The sequence below is a fragment of the Prionailurus bengalensis genome, chromosome C1 (assembly GCF_016509475.1).
Source record: "Prionailurus bengalensis isolate Pbe53 chromosome C1, Fcat_Pben_1.1_paternal_pri, whole genome shotgun sequence".
NCBI classification, from domain to species: Eukaryota; Metazoa; Chordata; class Mammalia; order Carnivora; family Felidae; genus Prionailurus; species Prionailurus bengalensis.
Genome location: NC_057345.1, coordinates 64,828,226 through 64,841,223, shown reverse-complemented (window position 1 = coordinate 64,841,223; position 12,998 = coordinate 64,828,226). Strand labels below are relative to the sequence as shown.

At 34.2% G+C, this 12,998-nt stretch overlaps 1 protein-coding gene across 1 annotated transcript in view; it reads left to right on the top strand.

The window, feature by feature from the left end:
- The window catches only part of PIGK (phosphatidylinositol glycan anchor biosynthesis class K), a 122,013-nt gene that overhangs the window by 13,153 nt on the left and 95,862 nt on the right, over positions 1–12,998 (top strand). The gene's annotated exons all lie outside the window — the stretch shown is intronic.

Below are 12,998 nucleotides of genomic sequence, written 5' to 3'. Positions count from 1 at the left end.
AATTGTAGTTAGTTTAGTTTTTAGCAAATATTAGTCTGTTACAAAAGAAATTTTAATAAATAGGTTGTAGGAGTTTTATAATATTTTAAAGTATTGACGCAGGGTAAGGGATTTTAATGGTTATGGGGGCAAATAAAAAGACATGTTATTATCATTTTCATAGCGAAGTTCATAGCATGGAGGACAGGTGTTTTGTTCTTTGTCCATGCTTTCTGTAATCTTACCTGCCCTCAGAAATTTTGTTTTTATTTGCCTGGTTTTAACTTCCTTAAACATTTCACTTTTTTGGGAAATTTTCTGCCCTCAAATAATTGTTTCGGACTAAATCTCTATTTTGCTACCTCTAGTATGCTTAATATGCTTAAGATGAGGGAGGGAAAAGGCATTATGCAGAGGTTAGATCCTAAATTCAGCATGTGAAACAAAATTGAGCCAAATTATTCTCGAAAGTTTCTGAAATAGCACATAAAGTACAAGATAGTATTCCATCAAGTCTAACAGCCAGTTTTCCCTCCAGTGCTAGTGCAGATAACTGTTTTCCTTTTCTTTAGTGAAACACTTGATAAAATGGTTTACTTAGGATTAGGGGATATGTTATGTGAAAGTATACATCTCCTTAATAGTAGAATTATGGGGTGCCAGGGCGGCTCAGTCAGTTAAGGGTCCGACTTCAGTTCAGGTTATGATCTCACAGTTCGTGAGCTTGAGCCCCGTGTTTGACTTTGCTGACAGCTCAGAGCCTGGAGCTTGCTTCACATTCTGTGTCTCCCTCTCTCTCTGCCCCTCCCCTGCTCACACTCTGTCTCTCTCTGTCTCTCTCTCTCTGTGTCTGTCTTTCTCTCTCTCTCTCTCAAAAATAAACATTAAAAAAATCGTAGAATTATGATACTCATGCTGTAAGAGGCATATGGAGATTGAGACTGACAGAGACGATGTAGAGTCGTATCTCCCATCTCATGTTTACTTTGGAGACTAAATGCATGGAGTATTAGGGTGGGTGAGGTCTGCTCCCCCCCCCCTTTTTGGCTGAGTGCATAAGATTAACTTTATGTAGAGTTACATGTGTAAATAATTTTTCTTAAAATATGATTTAGCTTTACTAATTCAGTGGGTATGAGTTTTTGAAATGGTCCCTGTCTGATAAACTATGTGTATAAATAAATCCAGCAGCTTTTCTGACTCCATTTTTTCCCTTTACTCTATATTTTCATCATTATGTGAGATTCCTAATTTAATTAGGAATAATTAATTATTAATTATTCCTAATTTAAACCTTTTTCTTCATCTCCCCTTATTCAGAAACTCTTAGTTTATGCAAAATAAAATTCAAGTCCCCTATGCTGGTACTTAAGGCTTTTGCAATCTGGTTCCAAATCTGACATTCTCATAATTTAATTTCCATTCCTTATGCTCCAGCCACTTCCTTCATGTAAGTTCCTGTATTGGCTTCTGTCACTGCCTTACACTGGTCATTCCACCTATAGTTCTTTTCTTCCTCTTTCTAGTTTTCCTATGCCCAAATTCAGTTTATACACTCCCTAGAGCTTTCTTGGTCCTTTTTTCATAAATAATATTTTATTCATATTTTTGTCATGCCAGTTTTTTGTATGTATAGATCTTATTTCTTCAGTGCTGGTTCTCATACTGCTTGTATTCCTCAGAGTGCCTTCTTTAGTGTATTGTACAGAACTGAATGAATGAATGAATGAATGAGAAGTGTGCTAAAGACTACTAGCTAAGTGAAACCTGGTTGGTCTAGGCTAGAAAGGAAATGTGTATGAAACTGCTTATTTATATTCCCTTTATTTTTTAATTTTATTTTTTTAAGTAATCTCTACACCCAGTTTAGGGCTTGAACTCACAACCCCAAGATCAAGAATTGCATGCTCTACCGACTAAGCCAGCCAGGTGCCCCTCATATTCCCTTTATGTCTTGTTTCCTACACTGCATTGAGCTAAAAGTACTCTGTAGTCAATTTTATAAACTATTCCCTAATTCCTACTTTAGGGATCCATTGGTGGGGTGATCTCACCAGGCAACTTCAAATTCATTTCTTTCTATCAGATAGAAGTCTGTAAGGGTCTTACTTCAGACAAATTAACTTCAACTTTACTTATTGCCTGCCTTACCACTATTTAAATTCCCTTGGGATGTGCTGTTTTGGCGGTCCCTTGTCCTGTTTTACTCCTTTTTAAAATAAAAAATGGTAAAAGTAGAAATGTAAATTTTGGTAGGGTGCCGACTGGGTGGCTCAGTCGGTTAAGCATCTGACTTCGGCTCAGGTCATGATCTCACAGCTCATGGGTTTGAACCCTACATCGAGCTCTGTGCTGACAGCTCAAGCCTGGAGTCTGCTTCAGATTCTGTGTCTCCCTCTCTCTCTGCCTCTCCCTGCTCACACTCTGTCTCTCTCAAAAATAAATAACCATTAAAAAATTGAAAAAAAGAAATGTGAATTTTGGTAATGTATCTGTAACCTAAGATAGAAAAAAAATCATGAATTGCCTATTATTGTGGGTTTTAAAGTCATTGGTTATATGACTTTTGACTGTTGCTTTTTAAACTGCTGTGGATTAGATCTTGTACATCAGAGGGCATTTTCAAAGATGGATCATTAATAAGTTATTTCAGAGATTTTCTTGTACAGTTACTCATTAACATAATATGGAGAAGGGCACGGTTATTATGGCTCTTTGAAAATCCTTGTGGCTTTCTCTCCAGTAAGGTCAGACAAAATGTACCCATATTTCTGGCCTCCTCCATACTCACTGCAACACATATTCACTGTACACAATAATTCAGATACTACATTGGGGGTTTTATAATGACTTATTTCATTATTCCTTGAGGCCTTTATGAGAGATTGTTTTTTGCTCGCGTTACATATTAAAAATAGTTACTCAGTAAAAAAATTAGGAAAGGAAAAATATTATGGGTAAATTCCAACATAATAAAAGTAGTGGATTAATCACTTATAAAACAAGTACAGAGGTTGAAGCACAAAAGCAGTGAAATCAATTATAGCTATAAAAATCAGTCAAGGGATTCACAAAATAAAAGGATGTAAAGTATGACCTCATATATATATGATGACGGGAGGGAGAGTAAAAATTTAGTGCTTTTTAGAAAGGGTTCAAACTTAAGCAACTGTCAACTTAATTTAGACCTCTATCTGCATAGAATGTTATATAAAAACCAATGGTAACCACAAACCAAAAACCTATAATACATATGCAAAAATAAAGAGAAAAGAATTCAAGCATATCACTAAAGAAAGCCATCAAACCACAAGAGAAGAGAGCAAGAAAAGAACAGAGAAGAAGTACAAAAACAACCATAAAACAAGTAACAAAATGGCAATGTCAGTAATTACTTTTAATGTTTATGGATTAAATGGTCAACCAAGAAATCAAAGAGGAAATAAAAAAAATACATGGAGACAAATGAAAATGAAAACACAGTGGTCCAAAATCTTTGGGATGCAGCAAAAGCTATTCCAAGAGGGAAGTTTATAGTAATATAGGCCCACATGAACAAGCAAGAAAAATCTCAAACAACCTAACATTGCACCTAAAGAATCTAGAACCAGTAGAAGGAAGAAAATAATAAAGATGAGAGCAGAAATAAGTGAAACAGAGACTAAAAACAAAACAAAATAGAACAGATCAATGAAACCAGGAGCTGAAGAGATCAACAAAATTGATTAGCCAGACTCATAATAATAAAAAAAAAAAAAGACTCAAAATCAGAAATGAGAGAGGGGAAATAACAACCAACACCACAGGGGTGCCTGGCCGGCTCAGTTGGTAGAGAATGTGACTCTTGACCTGAGGATTGTGAGTTCAAGCCCTGTGTTGGGTGTAAAGATTACTTAAAACACACACACACACACACACACACACACACACACACACACACACAAAATCAACCAACACCACAGAAATGCAAAGTATTATAAGAATATTATGAAAAATTATATGCTAACAAATTGGACAACCTGGAAGTAATGGATAAATTCTTAGACATATGTAACCTTCCAGAACTGAATCAGGAAGGAATAGAAATATTGAAGAAACAGATTACTAGCAATCAAAATCAAATCAGTAATTAAAAATTTCTCAACAACAAAAGTCCAAGACCAGATGGCTTCACCAGTGAATTCTATCAAATGTTTAAAGAAGAGGTAAGGGGTATCTGGCTGGCTCAGGTGCAGTGTGCAACTCTTGATCTCAAGGTTGTGGGTTCAAGCTCCATGTTGGTTGTAGAGATTACTTAAAAATAAAATCCTTAAAAAATATGTAGAAAAGTTAATACCTATTCTTTTCAAATTATTCCAAAAATTAGAAGAGAAAGGAAAGCTTCCAAGTTCAATCTGTGAGGCCAGCATTACCTTGATACCAAAACCCGATAAAGACACTACAACAAAAGAACACTATAGTCCACTATCTACGATAAACATAGATGTAGAAATCCTCAACAAAATATTAGCCAGTTGAATCCAAAAATGCATAAAAAAATGATTCACCATAATCAGATGGGATTTATTCCAAGAATGCAAGGCTAGTTCAGTATTTGCAAATCAACGTGATATATCACATTAACAAGAAAAAGGATTAAAACCATATGATCTCAGTAGATGCAGAAAAAGCATTTGACAAAGTACAACATCCATTCATGATAAAAATCCTCAACAGAGTAGGTTTAGATGGAACATGCTTGGACATAATGAAGACCATGTATGGAAAACCAATGGCTAGCATTGTACTCAGTGGTGAAAAACAGAGCTTCTCCTCTAAGATTAGGGACATGACAAGAATGTCCACCCTCACCACTTTTATTAAATATAGTACTGGAAAACCTAGCCACAGTAGTCAGACAAGAAAAAGAAATAAAAGGCATCCAAGTTGGTAAGAAGAATTAAAACTTTCACTATTTGCAGATGATATGATACTATATACAAAATTGGCACTGATAAATGAATGTAATAAAATTTCAGGATACAATATCAATATACAGAAATCTTGTAGTTCTATACACTAATAAGGAAGTAGCAGAAAGAGAAATTAAGAAAATAATTGCATTTATAATTGCATCAAACAAAAAGAACAAAATACCTAGGAATAAACTTAACCAAGGTTGTGAAAGACTTGTACTCTGAAAATTATAAAATGTTGATGAAAGAAATTGAAGGTGATACAAACAAATGAGAAGATATGCCATGCTCATGGATTGGGAGAACCAATATTGTTAAAATATCCAAAGCAATCCACAGATAATGCAGTCTCTATCAAAATGCCAACAACATTTTTCAAAGAAATAATAAAATAATCCTAAAATTCATGTGGAACAACAAAAGATTCCTATTAGCCAAAGCAATCTTGAAAAAGAACAAAACCAAAAATACTACAATTCCCGGTTTGAGATATACTACACAGCTGTAGTAATCAAAACAGTATGGTACTGACACAAAAATAGACACAGATCAATGGAACAGAATAGAAATCTCAGAAATAAACCCACAGTTATGTGGTCAATTAATTTACAACAAAAGAGGCAAGAATATGCAATGGGAAAAAGACTATCTCTTCAACAAATGGTGCTGGGAAGACTGGACAGCTCTATGCAAAAGAGTAAAATTGACTACTTTCTTACACCATTCACAAAAGTAAACTCAAAATCAGTTAGAGATCTAGATGTGAGACCTGAAACCATAAAATTCCTGGAAGAAAACATAGGCAGTAATCTCTTTGACATCAAATATAGGGACATTTTTCTAATTTATGCTTCCTTTGGCAAGGGAAACAAGTGAAATTAAACTGTTGGGACTACACCAAAATAAAAAGCTTTTGCACAGTGATGGAAACTATCAACAAAACAAAAGGCAACCTATTAACTGGAGAAGATATTTGTAAATGATGTAGCTGATAAGGAGTTAATATCCAAAATATATAAAAAACATATAACTCAACATCAAAAAAACCCCAAATCACAAATAATCCAATGTAAAAATGGGCAGACGACATGAACAGACTTTTTTCCAAAAAGACATACAGAAGGCCAACAGACACATGAAAAGACACTCAACTTCTCTAATCATCAAGGAAATGCAAATCAAAACAATGAGATATCACTTCACAGCTGTAAGCGTGGCTAAAATCAAAAACATGAGAAGTAACAAGTGTTGGGAAGGATGTGGTGAAAAGCTTTATGCATTGTTGGTGGGAATGGGAGCTGGTGTCACTGTGGAACACAGTATGGAAGTTCCTTGAAAAATTAAAAATAGAGTTGCCAAATGATCTAGTAATTGCACTACTGGGTTTTTACCCAAAGAAAACAAAAATACTAATTTGAAAAGATATCTGCACTCTTATGTTTATTGCATCATTGTTTACAGTAGTCAAGATATAACAGCAGCCCATGTGTCCATCCATAGATGAATGGATAAAGTGACGTGTATATACACACATGAACATGCACACGCACATACACTCAGAGCTATTACTCAGCCATCAAAAAGAATGAAATCTTGCTGTTTGCAGGAAAATGGAAGTATTTCAAGTGTATAATGCTAAGTGAAATAAGCCAGAGAAAGCCAAATGCCATATGATTTCACTCATATGTGGAATTTAAGACACAAATAAATGAACAAAGAAAAAAAGAGACCAACAAAAAACCAGAGAGCAAACTGGTGGTTTGCGAGAGGGAGGTGGGTGAAGCGATGGGTGAAATAGGTGAAGGAGATTCAAGAGCACACTTAATCATGATGAGCATTGAGTAATGTATAGAATTGTTGAATCACCATATTGTATAACTGAAACTAATATGACACTGTATGTTAATTATACTTGAATAAAAAAGAAGAGAAAAAAATAAAAATAGTTACTCAGAATGGTTAAATGACTTGATTAGGGTCCACTAAAGTTAGCATTAAATAATAGAACAAGAATTTGAATTCAGATCTTTTGACTTTATGGTTGGATCATTTCCATTATATTACAACTGTCACCTCCCTAAAAAATTGCAGCAGTTAGTTATTTATATGACGTTTACAGTTAAGGAATTCTTTTGATAACATCTAATTTTATTCTTATGCCAATCCAATAGAGGTTGGTATTATTATGCACACTGATCATTTAATACCTTATTAAATTAAAAAATCTAGGGGCGCCTGGGTGGCGCAGTCGGTTAAGCGTCCGACTTCAGCCAGGTCACGATCTCGCGGTCCGTGAGTTCGAGCCCCGCGTCGGGCTCTGGGCTGATGGCTCAGAGCCTGGAGCCTGTTTCCAATTCTGTGTCTCCCTCTCTCTCTGCCCCTCCCCTGTTCATGCTCTGTCTCTCTCTGTCCCAAAAATAAATAAACGTTGAAAAAAAAATAAAAAAAAAATCAATATCTACATGTTGAATGTAGTACTGAGGTATTCTGAAAATAGTTAATTTATTAAATGTAAGGAATGCCTCTCCTATTTCCTCATTTACATATTTTTCCATAGTTTTTATGTTGTCTTCATCTTCATTATTTGATGCATCACGTACTTCATGCTTCTGTACATCATCATGCTTTGTAGTTATAATACATGTTTCTGTACTTCAACAGCTTTGTAGCTGTTTATTCCCTGTCTCTAGTCTCTTTCTTCCTCCAAATCATCCTACACACAGCTGTTAGGATTCTTTCTCAGACACTGCTTTCATGTTTTCACTCCCACGATCAAAAACCTGCAGTGACTCTCTGTTGCCTTTCTGAAAAATCCAAAATTTTTAACCAGCCTTCAGTCTTTACTGCTTTGTTAATTCCAATTTACTGTGTTCATTTGTAGATTCATTACAACATCTACTACATAATATTTAATCACTCTCATTTCTCTATTTGTTTTAATCCCACCTAAAACACTTTAATGTCCTCTGTACTCTTTTTTCCTGCCCATATATCTTTCTTTCCTTTGTGTCATTGTGTAGAACGTTGTAGAGTACTCTATATAGGGAAGTCACTTGAATGCTTTAAAAAAAAATTAACAATTAATGTATACAATTTTCTAAATATATTTAAAATTTTTATTCTGTTACTATTTTTATTTTATGATTTTGCCTAATTTTTTATGAACAAAAGGACTGGAACTATAGTAAATGTGCTTTGTAAATAATCTGCAGTATTTTATCGTAATTTTTGTCAAAGTAATATTAACTCATGCCTTTGATTGTTCTGCTTCTTGTCTCCTGTCACTTCCCAACAGTTTTTTCTTGTATACTCTGTAAAAATATAAATAATAGTGTTTGACTGTAGATACTTAAATATTCTTAACAACCTGTCATTTTATTCTCATGTTGGCAGCTGATCTGTCTGCCACTCCACATGATGTTCCTGGTAAAGTGTATAATATCTTGAATAGGGAAACATTTAGAATAGTTAAGAAGTTCAAATGTGCCCTAAGGAGAATAGTGACAAGGGTAAAAGGGCATTTTGGCTCCTGCTATCATGCTCTTACTGTTTAAATAATAATCAGAAACCATTTGAAAGACTAAGAAGACTGCCAAGGATTTTATAGAACAAAGGGGATATTTCTTTATCGATTTGTAAATAGATAGGAAGGTTTGGGATGTCAAAGAAGCAAGAGATGTTTATTCCTAAATCAATACCACAATGTTTTTGTTACAGACACTAACTTCTTATCTGGTAACTTGATTTCCTTGACTTTGTTCTTTTTTAGAATCATCTTGGCTATTCTTGGGTCTTGTTTCTTCCATATTAAGTTTAGAATCAGCTTGCCAAGTTCTTAAAACTCTGTTGGGATTTTGATTTGCATTGCAGTGAATTTTAGATTAATTTAGAATGGGCTTCTTTATAGCATTAAATCTTAATTTTTGCATAAGGTATATTTGCATATAATTATATGTTTAACAGCTTTCAACTAAGTTTTGTAATTTTTAATTTTTCTCCATAAACATTTTTGGTAGTTTTTAGTTGTCTTATTTTTTTGTTGTTGATACTGTAAATGGTACTATTTAAGAAATATATTTTTTTTCTGTTGCACATGCAGTTGGCTTTAGTATATTGTTCCAGCAACTTATTGAACTGTATTAATTTTAATAATTTGACTATAAACGTTCTTTTTTAGTGCCCATGAATCTACGAACAGTGACAGTTTTCTTTCTTTCAAATCTTTTTACTATAAAACTTTTTTTACATCTTCAAGATCTTTCATATTTGAAATTTTGGGGATAAAAATTGTCTTTAAAGACCAAAATAATTAATAGTCTGGAGAAATCCTTTATTTTGTCCATGAAAAAAATGTGTTCTTGAGAGGTAATGTGATGTTTAAGGTCAACAGCTGTGTAGTAGCAGACATAATGCTTGAATTCTAGTATAGTGATTATATTATACTATGTTGTCAAATTCATCAATATAAATAAGTGAAATATTAAAGAAAAAGGATAAGTGAAAGCAATTAATTAAAAATAAAGATAAATGTTGATATGACCTATGAAACTAAATTTTACATGATAATATACTTAATTTATTATTGTAAACAATAATAACCTTAACAAAATTACAGTAACTGATCTTCAGAGCTTTTTCCTGTAATATGGTTTCTCTAGAGCTATTGATCTATTTCAATTTGAAGATAACACAAAATTATTTTTAGGGGTACCTGGGTGGCTCAGTCAGTTAAACATCCGACTCTTGATTTCGGCTCAGGTTATGATTTCACGGTTTGTGGGATCGAGCCTGCATTGGGCTCTGCACTGACAGCACAGAGCCTGCTTGGTATTCTCTCTCTCTCTTCCTCTCTCTCCCTCCCTTCCTCCCCCCCCCAAAATAAATAAAACTTAAAAAAAATTATTTTCATTTTTGTACCTCCAATCAGGTGAACCTATTGGTGTTTAATATATAGTAATTATGTTAGAATGTGCAATAACTTGATTTCCTGGGTATTTGTGATGGCCTTGTTAAATAGTCTTGTTGAATACTTGTTTTAAAATCAGTTATAAACCAATTTAAAATTCGGGTGCTTCCAAAGATTGTGTAAATATAAGGAAATCACTCTTAAATGGAAGACAATTAGCACAGTATTTAACAGTACAAGCTGTTAGTAGAACTGTCTCTATTTGCAGATGACATAACATTATATATAGAAAATCCTAAAGACTCTACCAAAACACTGTTAGAGTTAAACAAATTCAGTAAAGGTACAGGATATAAAATCAGTGTACAAAAATCTGCATTTCTGCACACTAGTAACTGTCAGAGAAATTAAGAAAATCCTATTTATAATTGCATTAAAAAATAGTAAAGTACCTAGGGATTAATTTAGTCACAGAGGTAAAAGACCTGTACATTGAAAACTGTAAGACATTATTGAAAGAAATTGAAAAACACAAATAAATGGCAAGATATTCTGTGCTCATGGATTGGAAGAATTAATATTGTTAAAATGACCACACTACCCAAAGCAATCTACAGATTCAGTGCAATCCCTATCAAAATTCCAATGACATTTTTCACGTAAGAAAAAGCAATCCTAAAATTTTCAAGTAGACAAAGCAATTTCGAAAAAGAAGAAAAAGGTAGAGGCATCATACTTCCCGATTTAAAGTATAGTGCAAAGCTATAGTACTCAAAAACATTGTGGTATTGGTATGAGAATAAACACAATCCAGTGGAACAAAATAGCCCAGAAAGAAATCTATACATATGTGGTCAATTAATTTACAACAAAGAAGTGAAGAACATATTTCACTTCATTAGTGAAAGGACATTCTCTTCAATACATTATGTTAGGAACACTGAGCAGCCATATGCAAAAGAATGAAACTGGATCCACTAACTTACATTATTCACAATCACCAACTCAAAATGAATTAAAGACTTGAATGTAAGACCTGAAACCATAAAACTTTTAGAAGAAAATGTGTGCAGTAAACTCTTTGGCATCAGTCTTGCTGATGATTTTTTAAATTTGATACCAAAAGCAAAGGCAACAGAAGCAAAAATCAGCAAGTAGGACTATATCAAACTAAAAACTACTCTTCATCAAAGGAAACCATCAGCAACATGAAAACACAACCTACCAAATGGGAGAAGATATCTGCAAGTCATATATCTGATAAGGGGTTAATATCCAAAATATATAAAGAACCCATGTAACTCAATAACAAAAAAAAAATCCAATTAAAAAATGGGAAGAGGATCTGAATAGATATTTTCCAAAGAAAACATACTGATGGGAAATAGGTATATGAAAAGGTCTCAGAATTACTAATCATCAGAGAAGTGCAAATCAAAACCACAATATCACCTCCCACCTGTTAGAATGACTGTTATCAAAAAGACAAGAAATAGCAAGTGGTAGTGAGGATATGGAGAAAAGAGAACTCTTATGCACTGTTGGTAGGAATGTAAATTGGTACACCCACTATGGAAAACAATAAGTAGCTTTCTCAAAAAGTTAAAAGTAGAACTAACATAGGATCCAGCAATTACATTTCTTGGTACTTATCCAAAGGAAATGAAAACACTAACTTGAAAAGATATCTGCACCCCCATGTTCATTACACTATTATTTACACTACTGAGATGTGGAAACAACTAAGTGTCAATGGAGGGATGGATGGATGGATGGATGGATGGATGGATGGATGGATAAATAAGATGTGTTATAATACACAATGAAATATTTAAAAAAAGAAGGAAATACTGCCATTTTTGGCAACCTGGATGGACCTTTGAAGGTATTATGCTAAGTAAAATAAGTCAGAGGAAAACAAACAATGTATGATCTCACTTATATGTGGAATCTAAAAAAAGTTGAACTCACATACACAAGGATCAGACTGGTGGTTATCAGAGGCAAGGGGGAGTGGGTGGGCAAAATGGATAAAAGTGGTCAAAAGGTAAAGACTTCTAGTTATAAAACGAGTAGTCCTGGAGGTGTAAGGCCTAGCATGGTGAGAAAAAAGGGAAAAAGTGCAAGCTGTAGAGTCAGACCAGACCACAAAGTCTAATCTAACTGAAGAAGTGGCCAAGAATGATTGATGACTTATATTGCTTTTGCTTCAGATTGCTACCAAACCAACAAAGAAGCAATGCAAGTGTATATGAAATAAGGATATGAGTAAGCTGTAAGTGGCTACAGCTCTCCTCTACTTATTTGTTACCATGGTGATCCTGAATTTGGCACCAACTGGTGCAGCCTGCAATGAGTGAGAAACTAGCCAGGTCAGAGGAATCCAGAACAGTTACTAGTGGAAGGGCCATGTTGTCATTCAAAAGTTCTACCTACTGTCACATCAGGCAATTTCTTGCTGTGCCTGAGATTTGTGTTTACATGTTTTATTTCCTACTGTATCATCAAGCCTTCAGTAAACTTGGAAGGGGCCTGAAAAAGTCACTGCTAGTTTTTTGATTTTGGATGAACTATTTAATCTCTCTCAGCCTTAGTGCCCTTGTCTGTAAGATGGGGAAAGATATGTACATGGGGTGACTTTTGTTGGTTCATCAATCTGGTTAGGAGTAATTCCCAGTTCCCTTTTCCCTTGCATCATTTATGAATCAGCCTCTCATATTTTCTGATTATTGAATTGGCTTAGCATCAGCTGACTTGGAATTAATTTAATGATCCTAAATACTAGTTTTACTGTGACACTCTTAATTACCATAAGAAAGGTCATAAAAGGTGTAAGTTTGTAAGTGGGGCCATTTTGAGTCATGAGCTGCCTGTACAGACCAGACAGGAATAATATGCTTATTAGTAGGAAAAGGAGAAAAGCAGATGGTTGTAGAAGAGCTGACAAAACACTGGCTTTCATAAAGTTTCACAAATTTTTATTGTTGATATATCGAACTGCTTTCAAGTTCTGGTCTCTTTCTGTAAGGCTTTATTCTTGAATTGTCATCAAATTGTATGCCATGCTAATATTCATCTTTCCTCTTTGAACTAGCTTTAGTGATTCCTTACAATTAAGGGAGCCTAACTAGAGTACATATTAGGGGATGGATAAAGGA